Here is a 13,737-nt window from a genome sequence, read left to right as displayed (position 1 = left end):
AATGGAAGGAACACGACAATAGAAGTTACAAAACTGGAAGTACCTACAACATTTATCTTTCCAAGTAACCTTTAATAACTCATATGTGGGGACTCGGGATGGTACTTAACAAACGGGTGCATACAAACGCACATACACATGCTTGTCTATGCGTAAGTTTACATACGCCGAATAGTCAGCACACGTGTCCACTCATATATCTTTGTAATTCCGGCCTTCCGCTGCTTTGTTTAAGGTACCTTATAGAGAAGTACTGTTCTACCTTGAATTACAAGGATACCACTTCAGTTAACAACACTTGTGTGAAGAGTGCTGTCAGCACTTGTGCGGTATGGCCACCTTAACTAAAGCTCACTGTCAAAGACAATCGTTATGACCCCGGAATGTATGACCGTGGCGTTCATGCGTATGCGCATATCCATGCGTAATATGTACGTGTCTATGATTCTGAGTTGGGAAAACATCGAAAGTTGCTTACATCTGTATGTAGTTACGGAACTAAGATATCTGTAATTATTTGCTAACGCTTACCGCGTTCAACAGATTCCAAGTAAAATATTCTTTATTTGTTTTTATGGCTCGGTTGCCATTGAACAATTGTCCGCGAAAGAATCACAGCTCTCATTCTGCATGCTTTTTTTTTATCGCTGCGGACGTGCTTCATACATCAATTTCCATTGTGCTCCCGTACAAGCTGCCCACCGTGTCATAGTCTATCGCCTGCCAGAACAGGTAAACGCCTCTTATTTTAGCCAAATCTCTACAACGTACACCTTGTTTTGTTAGGCCCTTCAAGGCGTCGCAACGACCTTGAGCCTCCTGAGCGCAAGTGTGGCAGTGTGACGTTAGCACACGTGATACGCCGCGGAGAGGCGTAGCAACTGCGCCCGCTCGGAGCTCCTCTGTTGAAGTACATCGTGACTAGGCGAGGGTTGAACAGCTGCATCGGCTGCGCTTGGTCCCTCAGTCGCGCCACGGACGGTGGGGCCACCCGCCGCGGTGGCTCAGTGGCTAAGGCGTTGCGCTGCTGAGCACGAGGACGCGGGTTCGATTCCCGGCCGCGGAGGCCGCTTTTCGATGGAGGCGAAACGCAAAAAAGACCGTGTGTACGAGATTTCGGTGCACGTTAAAGATTCCCAGGTGGTCAAAATTAATCCGGAGCCCTCCACTTCGGCGCGCCTCATCGCCTGCATTGCGTCGGCGCGCTAAACCCTACATTCAATCAATCAATCAATCAATCAATCAATCAATCAATCAATCAATCATCGGATGGTGGGGCCGGCTGTGCGTGTGCTTCAGCGCAAGCCAAAGGCTCACTCCAATGTCCATAGACTGCGTGGTGGACTTGGTAATGTTTGCACAGCAAGAAAAAGTCGCAAACGCATTTCAGCAGCCCTCTTCCTTGACGTTAAGGGCGGCTATGAAAACGTCATTAATGAGGCTATTCTAGACGCCCTGGAGCACTTCGGACTTGGTGGGCGAGTTTACCGATGGATAGAAAGCTTCTTATCCGGAATATCTTTTTATGTCATGACGGAGGATGGCCCGACATCACAGCACTTTGTTCAACGTGGTGTTCCTCAAGGTGCGGTGCTAAGTCCAACGCTTTTCAACCTAGCGATCGTCCGACTTGTGCACGCTCTCCCGAAGAATGTCTGCGTCTCCATTTATGCCGACGACATTTGCCTCTGGGCTTCGGGGGTCAACCGACCACAGCTACGGGCACGACTTCAAAAGGCGGCCAATGTAACGCGATCTTACCTGCGGCAACAAGGTCTGAGTATCTCGGGTGACAAGTGCGTGCTGGTTGCATTTACCCGCAAGCCCATGTTTCGATATTCCATCAAGATCAATGGGAGTTTGGTTCGCTACTCCAGGCATCACAAATTTCTTGGCGTCATCATCGACAGCGACATTTCCTGGAGCGCACATGTGTCTTACCTTAAGAAGAAACTTACCACCATTGCCCAGATATTCAGATTTCTTGCTGGAAAGACGTGGGGAGCATCGGTAAGAGGAATGCTGCAACTGTACTCCACACTTTTTTTAGGCGCCTTGCGTTACAGCTTGCCAGCAATTTCCAACACTTGTACCACTAACCTGCGGGTAATACAGAGCGTCCAAGCGCAGGCTCTGCGCACGTGTCTTGGTTTGCCGCGTTGTGCATCAACAGTGGGCACCATTTGCATCGCACAGGAACACCCAATAGCAACGTACGTGGCTACTGAAACACTACGCCTGTGCGTCAGGCTCTTCACGAGGCTACCTTTTCACCATCTGGCGTAGCTTCCTCAAAGTAGACCACGATCTACTTTTTCAGCCATTATCACAACGCACAGAGCTAAAATCCCTTCAAGGTACGCCCCTGCGGCAACACCGACCTCCTTGTTGTGGTGCCTGGCACAGCCTGAGATTCGTCTCAGTGTTCCGGGAATTCGAAAAAAAGCCGACTTGTCATCATTGGCCCTTCAACAGCTTACGCTGCTGTTACTCTATGAATGGTACAACGACAGGAAACATGTGTACACAGATGGCTCAGTAACGTCAACCAGTTCAGCAGGTGCAGTGTTTGTGCCAGCAGATTTTGCAACAACTCGAATCCGTATTGGCCGTACCACGAGCTCGACAGCTACAGAACTTGCAGCCATTCGTGAGGCTCTTGATCATATCATCGGAGCTACTCCTCAAAATTGGGCAATCTTTTCGGATTCCAAGGCTGCCTTACAGAGCGTACGCGCAGCCCTGCGCTACGGTCCCCTACACAAACTGGTGGCAGAGATAAGAGAAAAATTCTATCAAGCCATCACAGCCGGCCATGACGTAATTTTCCAGTGGCTTCCAGGTCACTGCGGAGTCATCGGTAACGTGCTGGCGGATGAAGCTGCCCGTACAGGCCATGAGAGCGACCGCACCATTCTACTTCCGCTTTCAAGGACCGATGCCGCCAGGACGTTTCGCTCCCTTGCACGCAATATTACCATGCAGCAATGGAACACACCGGACTTTTCGAATCCCCGTCTGTATATTCAGGATCCTCTTCTTCAGCGCCGTATTCCGTATGGGCTATCTCGACCCCAGTCAACTTTACTTTGTAGACTGTGGTTGGGAGGGACCTTCACGAAAGCGTACTCCTTCCTCATCGGGATGGCCAGAAGCGCCCACTGTGACGCCTGTTGGGCGGAAGAGACTATAGAACATGTGCTGTGTCGCTGCCCCGAATACTCGTCGGAGAGGAGCGTGCTTGCCACCGCGCTGAGCCGGTTGGACAATCGACCATTTACGGTGGAAACTATTCTAAGTCATCGGTCTTTACCATCGACCTCGCAGAAGGCGATGAAAGCCCTTTTACGTTTCCTGAGTGAAACGAACTTGCGTGAAAGACTAGTGCCCGAAACGGGACTAGAGTGCGCGCTTTCCCACTCCTATCTCTTCCTCTTCTCCCCCCCCCCCCCTTTTTATTCCCTGAGCCCCATTCCCCCAGTGCAGGGTAGACAACCGGGCTCTACACCTGGTTGACCTCCCGTCCTTTTCTTGCTTTTTTCTTCTTCTCTTCCCAATGACCCAGTAGCCCAATTTTAATTAAACAATCGTGTGTGCATATATCGTTGCAAAACTAAGCTAAACGGAGCATTCCCTTCCGATAACTCGGTTTACAGGTGTTGAACCTGACCCATTTTTTACCTGAAGGATGCTACCAAAATGACCAGTGCCATCTCATAGTCACCAGAATCGCGCTGCAGCCTCTTATATTGTCACTGAAAAACCTCTCTGCACGGTTCTTCCTCTCTTAGAAAGGTTCGCGGCACAGCACTATCACGGGGTGTTGATTCAAGAAAAAAGAACTAATAGGAAATAAAACATAGCTTTGTTTTACGGTACAAAAGTACAAGCAGCCCTAGAGAAGCGGTGGCGCGCACTGGAGACGAGGTGCTGCTGGAGTCTGTCGCGGCACTTCTTTTGGCTGTAGTTCATTCGCGTGTATTTTGTTCTTCCGGTTTGTTTACATCTCTTACGATCTTTTCTTTTCTGTGTCTTCCAAACGACAAAGCTCCGGAAAATCGGTGCCATATTGCGGTGAAGAGGAGGCTTTCCTACTATATGCGTCACCTGAAAAGCCACCGAAACCAGTACCACACGCTCTTTCATTTTTTCCCTTACCGCTCAAGCCGAAGCTTTCTTTAAAACTTACATCTTTTGTCGGTAGCTGTTTTTTTTGTTTTGTTTTAGTCATTTCTTGAACAAGCGAATTTTTCGAATTGCTTAAAATCTCTCTCGTGACGTGCGAAGCTGCGCCACGTTCTTCCCTCTATCGTTTTGTCACTTCTTTATTCTCAGTGGAGGATCTAAGTTTGAGACAAAGAATTTCTCTTCGTGTCAGGAATATAATATATCTGCTATCTGCCTACACGTGTTGTGACAGCCTTTAGCTATAGCGACGAAAGAACAATATGCAGACTATGGAATTTCTCCTCCACATCTCCCCATTTTGTCAACCAGCTTTCATTGCCAACTTTCCAAAATGTGTTGAGGGAAGCAAAGCCAATGGTAAAAAAAAATGTGTTAAAATGAATTGAAGAAGAAAGGCACACACAGTTTAAATTCTTACAGCGCCTTTTCTCTGAAATTTTAACGCATTTGTTTTTCGCGGTAATCCTTTGTCCCACTGACAGTGGGGCTCTTCTATTTACAGTCTCGGACTTACCGCGGACTCCCAGAGAAGCAGTCCGGCATTCGATTTTCACATGCATCCCCATGGCTTCGGGGAATCCTTGGACTACCCGCGGACTATAAATGTAAATCGAAGAGCCCCAGTGATCCGTGCATTCAGAAAAAGTCTAAGCCAGCTTACACAACGCTGACGTACCGGATCTTTGCCCACACCTGAAGCGCGGCCACCCTGGCAGTAGTCGAACCCGCATTCTTGGGCTCAGTAGCACATCTGCTTAGCCACTGCGCTACCGCGGCGGGTGAAATTTCAAGGTTACTGTAGGTATAGTCGAACGCTGTATAACTGCTGTTTTTCATTCTAATATATCTATGGTCACACGTCAACACCAAGCAGTTTGATTGCAGTGACAGCAGTCATCACAAAGCACCTTCGGGTTTTGTTCCGTCCGCAGGGTGCACCGAGAACGAATGGTGCCCGATTATTTCTGTACTGGAGGTACCGAAATGACCACAGGCCTCGGGACAGAAGCAGTGGCCATGATGCCTGTCAAACATACTTCTCACAGCCTCGGTATTGGAGGAAGCAGCCATAAGAATTCCGTAATAGGGAACGAGCCCACACGGCCCGTGAATCAGAGCAGTATGCATATAATGACAAAGCAGGCTGCTTTTTGAGGGTGTTTTTCTACATTGGATGGCGAGCCCGCACTCCTGGGTCAGAGTGTGCGTCAGAGTGTCTCAGTTGTGGACTGCGACTCATCTATATTTCAGGCGCAGCAACTATCGCTTCGGGTTTTTCTCAAAGTTAAGGTAAAAACAACAATAAAGTCAATTATTACCCTGCACCTACAATGCTGAGATACTTTCGTTAGAACTATTCTCTTAAAAGCTAAACACCTAATCATGCTTCACTTTCTCCTATGAACGTCCATGGATTAGGTTCAGCGTGAACACAATGTAGACAGTGAAATTTCGAAGGATGACTTTTTGACACTGTTCAAAGGCTTTTGAATTTTGAACATGTGGTCATAAGCTTTTCGGTTTGAAAGTAAAGTTTATTTTATAAAAAGAATACAAATATACTATTATACAGACGAGGGTCCCATAGTCAACCGACTGTAAGGGGACCCTCGTCCCCTTGAATTACGGCGTCCCCTTGAACTTGAATTACGGCGCTATCAGCACATTGGAATGTCTTCGTTCGCGATAGCACGTGAAGCAATAGGAGGGCCTCTTCAGTTTTGCTTCGTACGTGTTCGTACGTGTTCGAACGTGTTCCGCAATGCCCTCTTCACTAGACTGTTGCGAAAAGATGCGGTTGCGATCTTTGTAAAGAACCTAACTTTCACTGACCTTACGTCCACAGCTGAGAAAAATCTCACCGCGGCGAGTAGTGTCAGCTTAGGTTGTAATCTCCGCCTTTCTTGGAAACGCATAGTCCTATAGTACATTGCATCTCGAGTACAAAGATTCAAGAACACGTGTGTTCTTTGGCCCAACACCTTTCTTTCGCTAAAAACCAGCCTCAAGAACCAGAACGGCGTCAAAGAAAGAATCAGGCTTCTGTGAGTCTGCCTAAATAATAATAAAAATAACCAATCCCGATATCCCCAGTGGAGTGATGAACGCAGACGCGTTGAAATCTGGGAGGTGAATGAACGAGCGGGAATAAACGAAAATGAAAGCTTGCACGTCCCGAGTGGGAGCTAAGCAACAAATCTAACGGCGCTCGAATGCGAAGCAACGATAGAAAAAAGAATACTTTATTGCTACTCCAGTGGGCACATGGCAGGGAACGAAAAAATGCAGAAAAAAAGGAACGAGTAAGAGAAGTGCATTAATTCCGTAATTACGATGCGCCGCTCTGAACGACCTGGGGGCAGCGCTCCACCCAAAAGTGGGGAGCAATGGCAGTCGTAAAGAAGGAACATCCCTCCCTGATTGATATCTGCAGAGAGCAAGCGCGATTGAGTGCGGTGGAAGTAATCTGGACTGCAGAGGTCAGCGAAGGAACGTGACCTTCAACAAAACACAGGGATTATTTTTGTTTCCACCTTCTCTCGTTGACATATAGAGCACGTGGACGCGTCTTTCGTTGCCTGTATCGTCTATTTATTTATTAGACGCAACTCCTATCTTGCGTGCAAGCAGGCGATATTGGTCACTGCCAAGCTTTTGCATCTGTTTTATTGGGAAGGCTGAGTAACCACAACGGTCATGCCACTTCACAAAAGAGAAGTTACGAGTATGTTTATGCGCCCACGCTACACAGCCGAGGAGGCGCGCCCTAGTGGAGGGCTCCGAATTATTTTTGACCACCTGGGGATCTTTAAAGTGTGCCGAAATCTCGAACACACCGCCGTTTTTGCTTCTCGCCTCCAAAAAAAAAAAAAAAAAAAAGCGGCCGCCGGGGTCGGGAATCAAACCCGCGTCCTTGTGTTAAATAAAAGAGAAAGATAAATAAAAATATTTGTATTTAACTAGGCTGTGTCTAGAGTGCCGTCCGACGGTTTTATAAGCACTCCGCTATATCGACGTCCACCGGCGTTTTATGAAAAATTGTCGTGTCTGACAGTACATCGCTCTAGATAACATAAAGCTAGGCAACCTAACCTAAACATAACATAAGCTAACCTAACGCACACAAAGAAATCATTTAAAACACCAAAACTAACCTAAGGCCCAAAAATTACACTTCAAATAAATAATGAAAAAAAAACCAACCGAGGCAAGAGCCGGTGTCGAACCACCGACTCGGGGATGAATAAGCTAGGACGGATCCTCTACACAACAACGCCAGACTCTTTCGTCGGTGCTAGCCTAGTGTTAAATATTCGAATGTCGTCGGACGGCACTCTAGCCATGCCTGCAACGATCAGCTAGAGTGCCGTCGGACGGCACTCTAGACACTGCGATTTAACTAACGTTATGACACGTTGATTGAACTGACTGAAAAGGAGGGAGAAAAAAGAAGCGCTGAAACCTTGCAAAAAGAGCAAGTACGAATGGCGCATATATGCTAGCCCTGATAAAAAATTGAGATTGACTGCGGTGCTGAATTGTTAAAATGCGGGTCATGTCGGGTTAAAAATATCTGGCAGTTGGCGTATGCAAACGGCAGGCGTTAAGTTTATTGTTACGATATGTAGTGAATATTTCGCGGCAGTTGTAGTTTAGGACCGGCTTCATTGAATGAAAGCCACTATTTATGGCGTAAATGTTTTGTCCTGATCCATATTGCATCGCTTTGAGGTAACCTTTCTATATCAGTGCTGGTAAATCATCCTAGCGTGATACAACAAAGCTCTAGAATAGTTCTAAACTGTGATTTCTTTTTATCACCGCTATATTAATGACAACAGTTTGGTCAAAAAAGGAAGAACTCCACACTCATAACACGGCCCTTATAAACTTGTTTCCCCTAGGTATCAATAAAGGCATTGCGGTGGCATTTTATGCTTTCGGGAGCTGTGTCTACTTTGTCTAGTACAGCTTCTTTATTAGCAAACGTGTGCTAATTCAGCACCAAACGTATAAAACACAAATTTCTGAATAAGCACCAGTTAGGTTCAGCTATAGAAATAAAAATAACCTTGGCGAGTTTAGTGTTTATTATGGTCGCGCGAAAGCTAGTCCTCGGCCCGTGGGAGCTCAGCAGTGCAGTCTTCCGAATATGCGTATTCGACCCAGAGTACTTTGACCTCCATTTAAGGTTGAATCAACAAATGTTCTCGCTTTTATGCCGGTTAGAGGAGCGATCATCATGGCTAATAATTTCAAAACGACGGTGTCGCGCTTAGCGGGAACACGCAGACCTTTTCACGGACAGCGGGCCACTCGCTGAAATAGGCCGTCCCGTATGCCTTGTCTATACAGCATTACTAAAGAAATCTTTACTGGCGGAATCCCTGTTTCAAAGATCGTATGCAATAGAGAAAATATAATAAGTCCGTATTGTCGGCGGATTTTCAAGCCTCCTGCTTGGCAAGTGGTACTTCCTGTCTACGAGCCAATCTCCCCGCAACAGTGGACGAAAAGGAAAAATGTATTGAACTGTGCTCGCATGCCCCAACGGGAAACGGCACTACTGTTTAAACTCTATGATGTCATCTAGGCAAGAAACAAGAGAACACCAATGTAAGCAATATGAAAGGGAACACAGGAACGCGTGGCAAGCAGCCTCGAAACAGACTCGGAGCGATACGCGGATGGCGCTGTGAAAAACAGAGGGGGAAAAGAGGGCTGCCTTCCACTAAACTGTTGGTACTCCCACTACACCGGCATTTCTACAAAGCAGCAGCTTACGTCATTCCTTGCGATAATATGGTATCCTTCGGAAAGCCGATAAGACGCACGGCGGCAATACAAACAGTTTTAAAGACGATAGTCTTTCTTGGTCTACTTAAACCTAGAAATTTGGTCTGACTGTATGTATGTCCGTCGGTCTGTCTGTGACTCGATTCAGCCACCCGGCCAAACTAAAACAATGCCGGCGCGATAGTCTTATATAGTCACAGCTAAATCTACACGTCTAAGTCCGGTGTAATGTTCATACCTGTCAACATTGTTGAAGAAGAACAAGACATTACGCAAATATAAGAGAATAAATTAATACAGAAGTGATGTTTGCAGTGTTCCTTTATAAAAAATCATACATGCTTGACTTTGGCGAAATTAAATACTTCATCAACTCCAGAAAAAAAATTCACTTTGCCGTCGCCTGCTGTCGCCCGCGCCACTATAGCTTCTTGCGGCATTTTAAGGAACCAACCGGCAACAGTTACGAAAGGTTCCACGTTCTGCTTGCAACGCACGTGGAGTAGGGAAACGCGCTTCTATAAACGTTGAAGTAGGGCGCCGCGATTCATGCGAGTCTTCACCGTACGGCAGCGTTGGCATCGAGACACCCGGTTTGGAGCAGTGGAACGTGGGAAATTTAAAATGATTTAAGCAAACCTTTGGTGTAATTACCTTGGGACTAGCACGACGCAAGAGGAACAACATTAGAGGTGAGCGGGAAAGCGAAGGGAGGCATTTACTTGGCAAATGTCAATAAAAACTATCGTCTTTTGACGACATTTGCAACGAAGGAAGCAGATACGCGGCCAATTTTTTAGAACAGCGTCCCCCCTTCCACTTTGTTTCCGATGGCGGCCGCTGCGTATCATTCATAGCTGGGACTGAGGGTGTTTTCTGCGCGTTCCTGTGTTCCCTTTCATATTGATCATAATAGTACACGAGGATTGGCGCGCAAAGTGAGCGATCCCCTTCCGTGAAGGCGGATGGGCGGCGAAGCTGAGGCGACAAAGAATTTTGAGCAAAGGTTCGAACGGTTCCCAGAAGTCGTGCTGCGACTAGCCGTTCATCGACTTCATTCAATCTCCGTAAAGGGTCTGAAATCGGGGTGCAGGGGTGTCCGCTCGTGGTGAAGAATCTGGGCACGGCACCTTTAAAGGAGCCATGAAGAGAAAACAAAAGTTTGTTTTATTCGAAAGATTAGGTGTTTCATAGTACCCCAAGCGCTTTCCCGGAAGCAAATGATGCTTTATTCACTGAGAAATAAGCAATTTAAGCCAAAATTTTAAATCTCCCGCTAAAATTGCACATTTGGTGACGTGAGCAACGGCGTCACACGGGCCGGTCCATGAAACAGATACTTAGTATGTCGACTCCGTATAGCACCCACACGCGGGAGTCGACCGAGACGGCGGCCATTTTAAAAATACTTGTAAAACCTAGTGCACCCGCAGCCCTAGTCATGGAATCGCCTGATCCGGAGAACAAAACTCTTGCCGAGGAGCTAGGGCTTGCATTTAACAACCTCACACCACTTCAACGCTCAATGCTTCTAAGTGCACGAGCGGCAAGAGTTGTGGGATACGCGGTGGACGGGAAAGCGACCATTCCGCGATAGCCACAACAGACGAACGCCCTGCCGTCGGCACCGCTGCCTCGTCAGCCCCGTCGCGACGGACGAATACAGACTGGTACGTATGTGCCGTATTTTTATTACGGTTAATAATAGTTCAACTTCAGTAGCAGTATCGCTTATGCCAGTTGGCCGGTGTCGTGTATGGAAAGCCGTTCGCGCGAGCTCTCTGCTTCGACCAGAAAGATACGAGCGTCAATGCGCGGTGTTTACGGCATTTTTCCCCCAAGGTCAGAGCGCCTCGTACCCGAAAATTCGTCTGCGCGATGGCGAGATGTCGAGCTCGGCCAGGCGGTAGTTTCGTACGCATTGGCGCACACGCTTGCGTGTTCGTTCGGAACTTCAACCGTTTACTCCACCGTTCTTTGTCATAAAAAGAATGTGCAGTATGTTTCACGGGCATTTAGCTCGCTATGCAAACTGTAAGCCCTGCCTAACATGCGTTTGCTTTTGCCGGCCTCCGCCAATCGCAGAGCATTCCCCAGTGACATCATAGGTTCTGTTGCGGAAAATGAGCTGGTGGGTCGCATGGTCATTTCCTTTTTTCCTAATTATGTAGCTTATTTGAGCGAAGTTTGCGTTATAAGTGGTGTCGTTATGGTTCTAACGAGGCAATCTTTCGAATGAACCAAACTTGTGTTTTCTCTTCATGGCTCCTTTAAGCGGGATCTTTACACATCCTGCACACATAAATTGTCGACGTCCCCGGCGTCCGGGAGTGCGCACTATACGGGGCCTCTCTATGACGACGACAGAACAGAAGGGCGATTCAAAATTCAGATCTACTTGTCAAGTTAAAGCAAGTGCGGAGCCAAATAACACAAGGGAAACAAACAAACAAACAAACACATTGCAAATGAATGAACTAACAAATAAGAACAAAAAATAGGAAAACAAGCAAAGAAACAAAAAATAAATAAACGAACAAACGAATGAATGAACGAACGAATGAAAGAATGGACAAAGGAAAAAACAACAAACAAACAAACAAACAAATGCTATAACGAACGAACAAACTAGCGAACACATTACAGTGAGAGCACAGTCCCCAGACGCCGACTCCTTCGATATTGCTGAGCGGACCATTTGGTGCTTTTGCATCACGGGCAGACTTTAGGGTTCAAAAGGTATTCTCACACATGAACTTACCGAAACCTGTCCTTGACTAGCTCTATACTGTTAAGGTCGGGACAAATCTTTCATCAGCGACGCATCCCTGCCCTGTGAAGCATCCGATTTTTCTGGGATATGAAGAAGTAGCTTAACGACTGAGGCGTGTGCAAGGCCTTTCATTAAGCGGGTAGAATGTAAATTAGCCTATGGTGGTGAAATGCATCCAATAAGTGAGACTTCGCGCGTGTTCCTAACTATACTGGTACCAATAGCAAACTAACGGCGCTAATGAAACATGCCTACAACGTGTGCCCGAATCACTATATCAATCCCTAGTGTAACAAGCTAAGCAAACAATATCTTTCTATAAAACAAATAGATAATGTGACGGTCGCCCCTGCCGGGAGCCAACAGTTGCGTGCAAGCCGCAGAAAAGTGTAGTGCCCCTTCCGTGAGCTCATTTATCGCATCGTCTACACAAGCTTTAGTAATTGGCTTCACGTGAAAAACAAACTGATATGGGCGGGAAGTGGTGTTGCTGTAGTGCTAATGTACGTGTTCTGTCCTCGACATGAGCTATCGGGTGATCAGCTTCAGTGGTAAGCTGACGGGAGTACCGGTTTTACGATCCAAGCGACATGTCCCGTAGGCCACAATGGCCCAGCTCTCTCATTACGAGATGTTGGTGTTCGTGGTGGACAGAGAGCCCCATTTAATTGGCTACCACGCGTTCAATGTTGCCTTTTTCTTTGTGCAGGCGTCTGTGTGTTAGTTGTGCGCGTGCTTGTGCATGTGTGCGTGTGGGGGCGTGACCGTGCGTGTGTTCGTGCGCATTTGCATGTGCGTGCATGCATATGTGTGCGCGCGCGTGTGTGTGTGTGTGTGTGCGTCCATGTGTGTGTGATTGGGTGTGTGTGTGTGTGTGTGTGTGCGCGCGAGTGTGTGCTTGTACGTGTGTGCGTGTGTATGTGCGTGTTGCAATTAGCTTGATCACCATTGAATGTGCATTACCCGCCGCGGTGGCTCAGTGGCTAAGGCGTTGCGCTGCTGAGCACGAGGTCGCGGGTTCGATTCCTGGCTGCGGGGGTCGCTTTCCTGATACAGGCGAAAAGCAAAAAACGGCCGTGTGTACGCGATTTCGGCATACGTTAAAGATCCCCAGGTGGTCAAAATTAATACGGAGCCCTCCACTACGGTGCGCCTCATCGCCTGTGTTGAGTCGGCGAGTTAAACCCTACAGTCAATCAATCAATCAATCAATCAATCAATCAATCAATCAATCAATCAATCAATCAATCAATCAATCAATCAATCAATCAATCAATCAATCAATCAATCAATCAGCGTGCATTGCCCGCGATATGTATAGTATTTAAAGAAGTGTGTTTTGGCTGTTTCTTCCGTAATTTTTAATGTGAAAAGGGCGAGGTTTTTTTGACGGTGTCAGCTTCGGAGTGGAACACCAAATTGAAATCTCGCACATCAAGTTCACTGCTACTTTGGGGAGTCGTCTTTCATAAAAGATGCTTCTAAGTGGTAGAGGGGGGCAACGACATTTTTAAAGAACGTCATAACTAGATTCTGGGGCATCGCAGGAATTACAGTTGAATGGTATGTTGTACGGGATATGTGGTGGAAGACAGGCGTACCGTAGACAGTATCGCTTTGAAGTCGGCGCCCCATGGGCGCACCTGGGCAGGCTGAGTGACTCTCCCTGTTCCCATTTCCCAAAACAGTGGAAACCAGCTCATGGCTTGAGCATCAGCAATACCTGATCAATCGGGCACTAGCCGCAGTAGTATCCCGTGGATTTCTGAAATAAGATGCCACACACTCTACTTAACGCATAAAGTCCAATAAACCTTTTTACCCCTGCTGCCATGAGCTGAAAATGTACTAAATGCGGCACCTGCCTTATATACCTTTAGTTATCGCTGAATGCTCGGTGGCCACTTTGAAAGTGAGTGAGTGAGTGAGTGAGTGAGTGAGTGAGTGAGTGAGTGAGTGAGTGAGTGAGTGAGTGAGTG

The sequence above is a fragment of the Haemaphysalis longicornis genome, unplaced genomic scaffold (assembly GCF_048455015.1).
Source record: "Haemaphysalis longicornis isolate Haplotype H1 unplaced genomic scaffold, Haemaphysalis longicornis Haplotype H1 scaffold_2, whole genome shotgun sequence".
Classification (NCBI taxonomy): domain Eukaryota; kingdom Metazoa; phylum Arthropoda; class Arachnida; order Ixodida; family Ixodidae; genus Haemaphysalis; species Haemaphysalis longicornis.
This window is presented reverse-complemented; position numbering follows the sequence as displayed.